Raw genomic sequence first — 13,613 nt, forward strand, 5'->3', positions numbered from 1 at the left:
AAAGACAATAAAATATTGTTTCTTTTAAATTTATTACTTATCTGATGGCAAAGTACAAGAGTCAGAGTTAACAGAAATAGGTTAATAAATACTTCTTAACTAAATTTTCTGGCCAATTTAAGCTACTAAGATAGTAGAGGTTGATAAAAACAAGTTAGGAATTCACTTTGGACCTAAATTAATTTGAATGCTGGTTAATATCAGTAGACTGAATCAGAAAATTGTATTTTATGGGTCAGCATACATATTTGTCTATCAGAAAATAATGTTGGAAATGATTAACCTCAAGCCCAAATGATTTGTTCACCCTAAAAATACATCTTTTCTCTGAAATATAAATACACCAACTCTTTTGGGAGAAACTTTTGTAGAAACATAAACATTTTGAACTTGAAAGTAATCTTCGTGATTATCTGGGTGCAGAGTTTCTCAACCAATTTTGTAAATTTGAAAACACAAAAATAGAATATGCCTGTCCCTTAAGCAGATTCAGATGATGCCTTGGTTGGGATTCCATGCTTTTTATATCTATTTATTGGTTAGGAAGAACTTGTCAAACTTTAATTTTCAGTGGTTTCTGAAGATGTTACTTTTTTAAATGAAAAATTCAGTGGGGCCTCCCTGGTGGCACAGGCAGTTGGGCGCCGCCCTGAGAAGCTGTCTGCAGCATCTGCAGCGCGCCTTCGATCCTGGCCGGCTGTCGAGAATACTACATGGCAAAGATAACCTCTCTTATCCCGCCCGCTGCTCCCCTCAGCGCTGTACTTCGTCAATCTGCCTGTACTGTTCCCCGCTCTGTCTCTGGTGAATCCTCTCACCCTCCCATGCATCTGGCCTGTACCCAGGTTCTTGTATAAATAAATAAATCAATCTTTAAAAAAATAAATAAAAAATAAAAAATTCAGTGTTGATTATGTTTTATAATACCATGTACAGAACTCGAGAATCATTGATGTAGCACAATTCTCCACATTACAGACCAAGAAAATGGACCCTAGAGATGGGAAATGTTTCTCCATAGACCTGGTGCAATGAATGACAACCACAAAGCAAATGCCCAATAAATATTCAATGTAGCTCCTTTAAAATGGTAATAGGGCCTCCCCCGGTGGCGCAGTGGTTGAGCGCTGGGTTGCAAAGCTGCCCACAGCCTCTGCAGCGCCAGTTCGATCCCCAGCCACCGGGCGAGGGTCCCACATGGTGCACAGACCTCTCCTGCCACCCGCTGCTTCCCTCAGCAGTGTACTTCGTCAGTCTGCCTGTTCTGCTCTCTGCTCTGACTCTGGTGAATTCTCTCACCCTCCCACACTTCTGACTGTACCCAGTGCTTGTATAAATAAATAAATAAATCGTTACAAAAAATTAAAAATAAAATGGTAATAAAGAATAAGAGGGAATAAGGAAATGAATGACAAGAAATAATTCACTGAGTTACAGTTCTGTAGCTAACATTTGCTGGGGAGGGTGATTTTCCAGGGGACTTCAGAATTTACTCTGAATTTCGGCCACATTTTAGTGACTCTGCCAAGGGCCTCTCAGCAAATAGCTACTGCATGTGAGGGGACACTTGTCCAAGTGAGTGGCATGAAAACAAAGCTGCTTTCTTTAGAGTGCTGCAAGTGCTCTTCCCTCCCTCCCTGCCTAACCTCAAGGACCTTACAAAAGGTCATTTTGTGAAGTACTGGTGTGTATATGAGTAAATTTGAATCATCCTATGTCACAACTGGAACCACTAAGTCAAATGCCATGCACCAGATTATCAGATCCTCCTCAAAGAGGTTACTATGGGCAGTCTGGACTCCTGGGTCACCAGGGTCCTTTGGCTGGTTTTTTTTAGCTTATCCCCAGGGAGCTCTGGCCCACTGCAAACACCTATACCTACAGCCACAGGAAAAATATCCTGAATTCATTCCAATTTAGTAAGAAAGGACAAAAGAACGACAGAAATATTTATGCTACTTTTCAAAATATGTAATATTTGAGTTTGAGGGAATCTAAGGCACAGGTCACATCTAAAGAGGTAGGATGAAGGAGAAGGTAAAGTCAATTACCCTGAATTATTTAATACAGAAAGGAGAGTATATTTTATATAATGCAGGTATCTGAATTAGGTATGTCCGCTGATTACAGTGATCAAAATTATGGGCTACTTGTTCAACTTTCAAATACATTCTATCTAATAACTGTAGCTACTACTTTATGAGCTCTTACTACTTGGCAAGCATGTACTTGGTACTTTATGTGCATTGTTCTGTCATTCTTACAACAATCATGCAACATACCTAACTTTATCTTTCCAACTGATAGGTAGTAAAGCTGTGATTTGTATCTATGTTTGCTTGTCTCTAGATAAAGAAATGACCTTCAAAGTCTCCACTATCAGTCTAAATTCTCATGCTTTCTTTAAGTAACTATATGACGCTGAGCTAGTTACTTAACCTTTCGCCATTTCATCTTCTTTATCTTCAAAATGGAATTAATGGTAGACTCTCCCTAAGAATTTGTTATACGTGAAATAGGCACAAAAAGCACTTAGCAGAGAGCAAGCATTCAATCAGGTGTTGGCTTTTATCATTATTGTAATGGTAGCTTATTGTCAGTATAGCTGCAATGACCTGGATACATAGAGGTCAGATATTGAGACTAAAACTTTCTTATTGAAATCAATTACCTGGGAATAAGTTGTGAAGATCAAATCTCAAGTTATAACTACATAGTGGAAAAAGATCAGGTCACCGTGGAGATCAGCTGATGTATGCTGTGTCACAGGTGTCAGCACATTTGACTTCAGGGGACACTGTCTTAACATAGTTCCCCAGGTTTACAAAATAAACCTCCACAAACTCTTCTCTCCACAAACTCAGAGACTGGTTTCTCTGAGAAAAAGGATATATAAATAAAATCCATAAGTTCTGTGATCATACCCCAATTTTGACAACATGGGAGAATAATCTCAATATAGTTAAAAATAAAACTCATGTGTTTTCTGAGTAAAACTTACAGAATGATAGCAGCATACAATACAACATTGATTCACATAATAGCTAGATTTGACAAGAATTCTCACTGATTTGCTATGATACCAGCTTGTTAAAAAGAGCCTAGGTTCTAGAGACACACTTTCTGGATACAACTTTTGACTTATTTGGTTCTTAGCTTCCCAATCTTAGAAAAAGATTTAGTTTCCTTGAAGCTCAGTTTTTTTACCTGTAATATGGACAATAAAAGGATACCCACTTCACTGCGTTGTTTTAAAACTATAGGAGTTATTACATACAAAAGCATTTAGCTCAGAGCTTGACAAACTAAGTGTTCACTAAAAATTATTGCTATTTTTTTGGTTAAACTAAAGTTTTCTGTGTTAAGAAAAGATTTTGAACCCCTTCTCTATCCATGAGATCTTGGCAATGGGGAGATGTATAAAGGAGGTGCCACTGACAGAAACCTGGCAAGCTGTGAGGCAGGGCAGAACCAAGGATGCAGCTTGCATGCCTTCTAGATATATAAAGTATATTTTATTTTTTTTAAAGATTTATTTATTCATTTGTTTGTTTGTTTGTTTATATAAGCACTGGGTACAGTCAGAAGCACGGAAGGGTGAGAGAATTCACCAGAGCGGGGAACAGAACAGGCAGACTGACGAAATACACTGCTGAGGGGAGCAGCGGCCGCGGCAGGAGAGGGTGCTGCATGCCATATGGGACCCTTGCCGGCAGGCAGCTAGGGATCAAACTGGTGCTGCAGAGGCTGCGGGCAGCTTGGCAGCCCAGCGCTCAACCGCTGCACCACCAGGGGAGGCCCACACCTTCTAGATATAAAGGCCACTCAGTCTTTTCATTATTCCAATGGGGCGCTGTAGTTCACATTACATATCATTTGATCAAGGCCATGGTTAGCCCCTCTGAGCTGAGGATGAGGGCAGTGGATACGTGGAGGACTCCTGTGGCCAAGTCTCCATACCAGCTCATGAAAACATATTAAGGACTAGGATTCTAGGAAGGGATGCTAGTGTATATTTGCCTACTGGCTTTGGAAGTTACCCCTGCTTCCAAATTAAGAATTCAATAAGTCAGGCCGCTGAAGTATGATTGCTGAAGGTTATAGAAGAACCATTTGGATTTTGCGTCAGATTCACTTTTGTGTCAGATTCATGATTTGAAATTTCAAATGAGCTCTCAATACTGCCTTAAATTCTGTGATGATATGTCTTACTTTTTTCTCGAACCTCTTGTCTCCCCTGCCACAGTTTATACTGTCAGATGAGCAGTAACTTTCTCAGTTTTCATTGACTATGCATACAGACCCATCTCTTAAGATGGTTATGAAGATTAAATGAGTTATTAAATTAAAACTAATTAGAACATTACTGATTACATAGCAAACTCTCAGTAAATATTAACTATAATATTATTTCCTGTGCCTAAATTCATTTCATCCTTCCATCTTTTATCTGAGGAGAAGTCCCTGTTCCTGTCAAAGCCAATGCCTCAACCTGCTTTCTGGATCCCACTTTTTATTTTAATCTACTGATTACTTTTCCTTCTGTCTGAATTGAATTTAGCAACATGCAATTGTGCTTTATTATTCTCAAGTGTTCAGCCCACTATGAATCTGGCTTCTATCCTCTAAGTCCTAGAAATCTGCTCTTATCAAATTCATCAATGACTTGAATTTTGCCAAAACCAGTGGTCTCTTTTCTATCCTCCTCTTACTTCAACACAGCTGATGTTCATCTCCTTCCCCAAATCCTCTCTTCTCTTACATACATGACACAACACTCTGCAGGGTTTTTCCCTTGCCTCTCTGATCATTCAAATTCAGTTTCCTTCCCACCCCTCCTTCTCTACTATCTAAATTCTGTAATTTTCCAAGAATATGGTCCTTTACATTCTCACTCCTGCCCATGGATTTATTAACAGCAGATATACTGAAAATGGCAAATTAAGATATCCAGCCTAACTTTTCCTGTGCCAACACAGCATGTCCTCTGGGATATATCACAACACTTAAAATGCAGTTTATTTATTTGTTTATTTTTTTTAAGATTTATGTATTTATTTATACAAGCACTGGGTATAGTCAGAAGCGCAGGAGGGTGAGAGAACTCACCAGAGCCAGAGCGGGGAACAGAACAGGCAGACTGATGAAATACACTGCTGAGGGGAGCAGTGGGCATTGCAGGAGAGGTCTGCGCACCATGTGGGACCCTCGCCAGTGGCTGGGGATCGAACCGGCGCTGCAGAGGCTGTAGGTAGCTTCACAGCCCAGTGCTCAACCGCTGCACCACCAAGGGAGGCCCTAAAATGCAGTTTAAATCAAACCCTTAACTCCCTTCCCACCCCATCTTCCAAATTTCCTCTTCTAACCTTGTCCCTCTTAGGCAATGGCACCAACATCCCTGCAGTGGCTAACACCACTGGATTCCCTTCTTGACTTTTTTCTCTTAATGTTTCTACCTTCACACAATTCCCCATCTAATCCATTAGCAAGTCTTCTCTATTTCACCACTAAAGTACACTGCAAATCTGTCTACTCCTCTCCATCTCTGATTCTCTACCATTTTGGACTAGGTAAACAACACCACTTAGTTAGTTTCTTTCTTCTCACTACCTCTCTTTTTCCATTGAAATTTATTATCCACAGTGATGTCTGAATGAACTTTAAAAAACTACATAACATTTTTCAATTTTTTGGTTGGCCTCCCAATTCATTAATATACTCCTAACTCCTTACTACAAGAGCTGACGTCTCCTGTTCTCTAATCCTATCTTCATTCCATCAAGATTTCTCTTTATAATTAGATTATTTTTATTGAGATAGTGATGGTTTGGAACAGTGTTTGTGTTTCAGGGGTACATTTTCAAATGTATATTACCACACCATGTCCACTACCTACACATCAATATTCTTCTACCAGGGTCCATTGGGCCCCCTCTCATTTGTGCCCAACTCCTCACCCTCCCCTTCTGGTAACCACAGTTCTGCAGTCAGGTTTCTAGGGTTTGTTTGGTTTTCAACCCCATTTTATACTGTTCTCCTCTAGCTTCCTCCACTCCAGTTACACTAGTCTTTTTACTGAAATTCATTAAGCTCAAGACCTTTGTAACATCCTATGTCTCTGCCTGGAAAAGTTCTGTTTTTCTTTCTTTCTTTTTTTTTTATGGTTACAGGTGAAATTTTATCTCTTAGAGATACCTTTTCTCATTTTCCCATCTAAACAACCTCCCTTGCCTTCCCATTATTTTCTACCTCTGTGTCCTCTTAATATTCTTCCATGCAATTATTAAAATGTATTTATTTTCCTATTAACAATCTGTCTCTCTCCTGGCCCCAGAGGGATAAGGTTCATTTCCATTTTTCTCACTATTACTCACAAGATGCCTAATACATACTAGAATCTACATAATACTTGTTCAATGAAGGAGGAAATAAATAAGTTGCTGTCAACATGTTTACCTGAACAGTTGTGATCTTAGAACTAAGGCAGAACTTTGACAAAAACATTTTAAAAAATGGACCATGACAAGTTACTCTTTCATGTAGTGCCAAGTCCTATCAAGGGAGCATCTCCTGACTTTGACCAGATCATTCCTACTTCCAGTTTTATGTAGACTATGTGCCTCTTCTATGAAATTTTTACCCCTACATATTTAATTCCTAACCAAGATTCAACTTTAATTCTCAGTCTTGATGAAATCTGTCCCCATATTCTAGCCTACTAGATCCTCATGTTCTTCAGAAGAACTGCAGAACAAACTTAATAATTATAATCCATTTTGCACATTTGTTATAAGTTTGGCACTGGCTTAGTAAACGAGGATCGAGCCAAGTTTTTTGAACAAATATTTTCTCCCAGCATGCTATGGTAAACATTATATTTATTTACTTATTAAAGATTTATTTTTATTTATTTATGCATACAAGAACTGGGGTGTAGGCCAGAGGTGTGGGGGTGGTAAGAGGATTCACCAGAGACAGAGTGGGGAGCAGAACGGGCAGATTGACTGAAATACACTGCTGAGGGGAGCAGCGAGCAAAACAGGAGAAGTCTGCTATGCCACATGTGTAGCTCCCTGGCCAGGGATTGAACTCAGGCTGAAATGGTGATAGTGCTGAGACTTAACCCCTAGGCTACCAGGGAGGCCCTGGTAAACATTTTATAACATTACCACTTATTAATTCCCACGGCAAATCAACTTTCTATTTATTTTTAATTAATTTATCTAACAAACATTTTTATAGCACATACTCTGTCCCAGGCTCTAGTCTAAGCACTGCAGTAGTATCAATTCATTTAATCCTGCTAACAATCATAGGAGTTAGGCAGTATTATTATCCTTAATTTATCTGATAGCTTGGGGGACCTGAGGCAAAGGCAAGTTATTTGTTCAAAACCACAGAGTTAATAAATAACAGAGCAGAATTTGCACCCGGGCAATGAGGCTCCATAGTATCCATTCTTAACCATCAAGCAAAACTTCTTAACTCTTATGAGGTAGGTGTGATTACTCCTGTTTGGCCAGGAGGAACACTGAACCCAAAGGTTAACTTCATTGAGATTACACAGTTAATTCACATATTCAACAGGAAATATTTATGAATGTCTATTAATTGTTAGGCGCTGTGCAGGGTTTGGAGATACACATGTTTAAACAGACTTGTCTGCAGGGAGCTTACAATCCAGCTAATACACTGTCAAGGTAACACTAAAATTTTAGTCTCTGACTCCAAAACTCATGGTCTTTCCAAGATCCCATTCTGACAGAGTAGATCAAGTTGGGTTCAGAGATGAATCTTCAACTAACATGTGGGACAACTTTGAAAGGTTTCACTGAAGAGGAAACTACCACTTACCATTTTTGCTTACCATGGTTAAATGCTTAACATTAAATATCATTCCCATTTGCACTCTCTGTAACCTCTATGACGCTTATTTAATATTGCTCACATTGTTCCAGACAGTGTTATACACAAGGTCAGTGTCCAATAAAGGGATCATTAACAAGTTGTGACTGGTTTCATTTTTACAACAGCCAACAAAACTGGCAGTCTTAGTTTTGTTACATTTAAGACTTCAAACTTGAACACTTAAATCTTCTTCAAATTGAACACTTAATTATCATGCACACACATATACTAGCTTTTCCCAGCTCTTTAGGGACTATGCCTCAAAGACCAAATGCTATAAAACCAGGAAGTCTTCTGAATAGTCTCTTTACCACCTAACCTAGGTACTATGAACTTTCAGATTAAGTACTGGCTTCCCCAAGGAACTTTGCAATGAAGCCCAGCAAGACAAGGAGTCGCGACTAAAAGACCACAAATTGTCTCATGTTTAAGTTGCAAAATAGGCAAACTGAATTCTCATATTTTTTGCACCAGTGCAATGGGAAACACCAGGGCCCTGGTCCTCAGAAATGATGAAAAACCAACCCAAATGTATACACAGTAAACACCACTATTTGCTATGCTGTCTTGTTTATTTTGGAGGAACGTGAATTTATTAATAATAAAGTTTCACCATGTGCCAGGCACATTTAGGTCACAAAGAATCAGTCATAGAAGGTAATTCAGAAAAAACAAAACATTAAGTCACCTCATCCTGCATCTGTCCAGAGTGTGAGCTCCATTTTGCCTTTGAATTTTAACAGAATCTCAAAATAAAAGGTGATCTCTAACCTTGATTGAGAATTATCATTCAAGATAGTGTTTCTGGTAGCAAAATGTAAAACAAAACACAGAAAAATTTCAACTCCTTAGCTTCCAATTCATAAGTCTATGCAGGCTATTACCCTCAAAACCTACAGAGAAAGAAAACTGGTGAGTAGATTTCAATTAAGAGAAGTACATGGCATCTTTTACATGGCATCTTTTACAGACTAGTGGGCAAAGGGGAAAAAAGAAACATTTATTTATTTAGCACTTATTTATTTAACCGTCTGGCTGGGTTGCATTTTTGGATTTGATTTTACATCCTGAATTATAAAATTTATGATGGGAACATGTGTCAGCTGTTTGCTGAAGAAAAGAAAGGCATCTGTTCTTTGTCTTCTCTCATAATGGACCCAAGTGTCCTACATGTTTGTTTAGTAGAGAAGTTAAAACATGTGAAAGGTAAGATTATATCTCTAGCTGTACTTCCATCCTTTTCTACATCTTCTATTTTTTCCTCCTGTCAGGGTCCTAGGCAGGCTCCTGGTGCTTCCTGCCTGGTTCACGGAGGCCCTTCATTTGGTCTTTTCTCAAATCCCTCTTATCCATGTGGTCAATAACAACCGAAATCAGAATCAATGAAGATTTTCTGAGAAGCGACCACATGTCTGCTCTGTGCGTAATGTGATAAAACATGTACCGTACACTTGATTTAGTCCTTACGACCACACATTCACCATTTTACTGATTTTTTAAAAATATTTTTTTAAGATTGATTTATTTATTTATACAAGCACTGGGTACAGTCAGAAGCACGGGAGGATGAGAGAATTCACCAGAGCCAGAGCGAGAGCAGAACAGGCAGAGTGACGAAGTACACTGCTGAGGGGAGCAGCGGGCAGCAGGAGAGGTCTGTGCACCATGTGGGACCCTTGCCCGGTGGCCGGGGAGCAAACCGGCTCTGCAGAGGCTGCAGGCAGCTTCGCAACCCAGCGCTCAACTGTTGCACCACAGGGGAGGCCGCCATTTCACTGATTTTTAATGAAGGCTTTGGAAAATTCAATATCCTTATCTCTATAGTAATAAGAGTTTTCTATGTCACAGAGTTGTAATTAAAAAAAACAAAACAAAACTTCAGGGCCTCCCCTGGTGGCACAGGTGGTCGAGCGCAACGCTGTGAAGCTGTCTGCAGCCTCTGCAGCACGGGTTTGATCCCGGCTGGCCAGCGAGAAGCCCACCTGGCGAAGCAGACCTCTTCTGTCTCACCCGCTGCTCCCCTCAACAGTGTATTTTGTCAGTTGGCCTGTTCTGTTCCCCACTGTCTCTGGTGAATCCTCTCACCCTCCCACATATCTGGCCTGTACCCCAGTTCTGGCATAAATAAATAAATAAATAACTAAATCTTAAAAAAAAAACTTTATTGAGGCTTTTTTTGTACACTCAATATTTCACCTTTTTAAAGTGTATAATTCATTCAATGGTCTTTAGTAGATTTACTAAGTTGTTCAATCATAAATCAGCTTAAAAAACCTTATTACCCCAGTATGATCCTTAATGTACATTTACTGCTCTCCTATCCCACTCTCTGTCTTTATATAGTTGCTTTTCAAGGGTGTTTCATGTAAATAAAATGCAATTAAAGGTATCATACATGTCTGGCTTCTTTCACTGAGTATATTTTTAAGGTTCATCCATGTCATATGTAGTATTTATCCTTAGTGTGTTCCTTTTTACTGCTGAATGATATTTCATTGTATGAGGGCAGTATCTTTTGTCTATCCATTCACCAATTGTTAGGCTGTTTCCCCCTTTTTAGATGTTATAAATAATACTTCTAAGAACATTTGTGTTCAAGAACATTTGTTGCTGCTACTATTTATATCCAATTTCATTTTATTTACTGCATAGATAAGGAGGCTAAATCTCAGAGAGGATTAACAACTTGCTTAAGATCACATGGATAATCAAAGGATGAATCAGAATTCTCTCCCATGTTTTCTGACTCCTGGCCTGGCACTCTTTCCTGTTTCCAAAGCCAATGCTACATTAACCATGCCAAGGAGTACAATCCCATAGTGCATTCCCCTGCAAAACAAATATCTGTGGCTCCTCGCTGCACATAAAATAAAATCTCAACTTCTGTACTAGGGATATGAAGCTCTCTGTTATGTTACTACCCATCTTTCCTGCCTAATCTGCCATCACACTTCCCCATTCTATTCTCCTTTCATGTATCCATCAGGACAACTGTTATTCCAGTAACTCAGCCACCTTTATTTGAGCAAGATCTGCTTTCTTGAATGGTATTTCTTACTCTTGCCTTTTGAAATTTTATTCATCCCAAAAGGCAGAGTTCAAATCAAAGCTCCAATACCTTTCTTGTCCTATTGATCCTGGTCAAAATTAATCTGTATTGGTCCTCCCTGGTGGCACAGGTGTTTGAGCGCAGCACTATGAAGTTGTCCGCAGCCTCTGCAGTGCTGGTTCGATCCCTGCAGGCCTCAGAGCAACCCACATGGAGAGCAGACCTCTCCTGTCTCACCCGTTGCTCCCCTCAGCAGTGTATGTCATCAGTCTGCCTGTTCTGTTCCCCGCTCTGTCTCTGGTGAATCCTCTTACCCTCCCATGCAACTGGCCTGTACCCCAGTTCTTGTATAAATAAAATAAATCTTTAAAAAAATTAATCTGTATTCTTTTAATCCATTTAGTTGTAAAATGGTGCTCAATGAATGTGTTGATGTGGACTGAGATGACCGAAAAAATCTCAGTTGTGTAATGTGTGATTCAGTTACAGGAAGTTACTAATCTTTAAAAATTCAATTAAAAATTATGAAATTCCTAGTTATAACACAGTATAGAATGCTATTTGTACCTGGGACAGGATGCTGTTCCAATCCACTTGCCTTCCTCTTAGCATATCATATACTTATATCCTTTTTTGTTGGTCTGCAACATTAAACTCTGAGCTCATCCAGAGAAGAAAGTGCCTTATTCACCCCTGTATACTGATCACTTAGCACTGTACCCAATTCATGTAGTGATGAATACTCACTAGTTGTTTTTAGAGTAAATGAATAAACAAACAAGAGGGTAAGTGAATGAGTAGGTAGTACTGGCTTGTCTGACATTGGTGTTCTAAAAGAGGTTTCTTCTTTAAGAAAGATAAATCCTCTCATTGGCCTACTGTTTTTTTTTAATATTTAATTTTATTTATTTGTTTATTTAATTTTATTTTTTCATAGAAGAACTGGGTTGTAGGCCAGAGGAGCAGTGAGAGGATTCACTAGAGACAGAGTGGGGAGCAGAGCAGGTGGATTTACTGAAAATACACTGCTAAGGGGAATAGCAGGAGAGACAGGAGAGGTCTGCTGTGCCATATATGGGTTAGCATCCGGCCTGGGATCAAACTCAGGCCACAGCAGTGATAGCACTGAGACTTAACCCCAAGGACACCAGGGAGGACCCTCATTGCCCTACTGTTAATCCCCTTTCCTGCTTCAGTCCATAAGTATATATATGTAGAATATTTTCCTCAGTCCTGTTCCATTAACACTTTCTAAGCAAGGGCCAACAAAAACAAAAGAAGAAGGTATAAACAGAAAAGTTTTACAAATTATACTTAGGTAAGCTTTAAGACACTTTCTCTAAGTAGGTTAGAGTCTACCAAGGACATAGCAGAGGGTTTAGCACATACTATATAAGCATTGTAAGTAGCTATTGAATAATTGGGTCCAGCAAATATTTATAAAGTGCCAATGAACAAGACCCAGTTGCCATCTTCCAAGACTCCTGGCACAAGGGGACTAAGATGATAGTACCAATAACACAACTGTGTATTCAGTCATTACTCTTTGGCACTATTTTAAGTGCCTTAAATGAAATAACTCATTTAGCGTTCAAAACAACTCTAAGAGGAAAATATAAAAGATGAAGAAAATAAGCAGCAAGAACCTGAGTTATAGAGAAGATTTGCAAAGTATAGGCCTAGTAAATAGTCTACTTGGAATTTAAATCCAGTCCATCTGGCTCCTTCTGAGAAAGTTTCTAAGCAAGGTGGGGATCATGACCCCTTTATTTTTGGTTTCCCAATACTCACAAGCACTCAATGACCATATGCTAATGAAGTGTGCCAACTACAAGGTTAACAGGGATGAGGAAAATAATAGATAAGGTTTGCATTGTGTAATAATAATATGGCTTAATGTCAGGTGGGGAACAGGGTGAAAAGCTCAGGTTTTAGAGTCAAACCTTGAGTTCTGTGCTTGAACACTAGACTCACAGGTAACTAACTCAGGGCCTATTTCTTCTCCGACAAGAAATGATCTATCCCAGTACCACACACTACCCTTTCTAGGCCAGAAGACATTTTCAAAGTTTGAAGACTGTCAATTTGAATTTTAGACTCAAAGACTCAATTCAAAATAAGATGACTAAGTATAGGGCCTCCCTGGTGGCACAGCGGGTTGAGTGCAGCACTGTGAAGCTGTCTATAGCCTTTGCAGCATGGGTTCAATTCCTGGCTGGCCAGGGAGATACCCACATGGCGCAGCAGATCTCTCCTGACTGGTCCACTGCTCCCCTTAGCAGTGTTTCGAAAGTCCGTCTGCCTGTTCTGCTCCCTGCTCTGTCTCTGGTGAATTCTCTCACCCTCCCGCGCCTCTGGCCTGTACCCCCATTCTTATATAAATAAAAAAATCTTTTAAAAAAAGATGACTAAGTCTAAAGTTAGAAGACTTTTCTCAGGTCACACACCTGGTTGTTACCACCACTAAAATTCAGTTTCCTGAGTTCCAGCCCAGTGCTCTTTCGCTTTAGTCACAGAGTTTCATTTGAGGTAGGGCAGTTGAACAAAACACCCGTAAGAAGCAAATTATCAAAATGGGACTTTCCAGATTCAGTCTAGAATTGGGCAGGGGCCTACTCATGTTCAAGCAAGCCACGCCCCAGTTTCACTAGAGATC

General features: G+C 39.5%; 1 protein-coding gene across 8 annotated transcripts in view; it reads right to left on the bottom strand.

Annotated features, from left to right (window-relative positions):
• PDE4B (phosphodiesterase 4B) overlaps positions 1–13,613 on the bottom strand; it is a 582,343-nt gene that overhangs the window by 74,831 nt on the left and 493,899 nt on the right. The window lies entirely within an intron of this gene.

Source organism: Talpa occidentalis, unplaced genomic scaffold, assembly GCF_014898055.3.
Source record: "Talpa occidentalis isolate TD23 unplaced genomic scaffold, MPIMG_talOcc4v2.1 talOcc4.9, whole genome shotgun sequence".
NCBI classification, from domain to species: domain Eukaryota; kingdom Metazoa; phylum Chordata; class Mammalia; order Eulipotyphla; family Talpidae; genus Talpa; species Talpa occidentalis.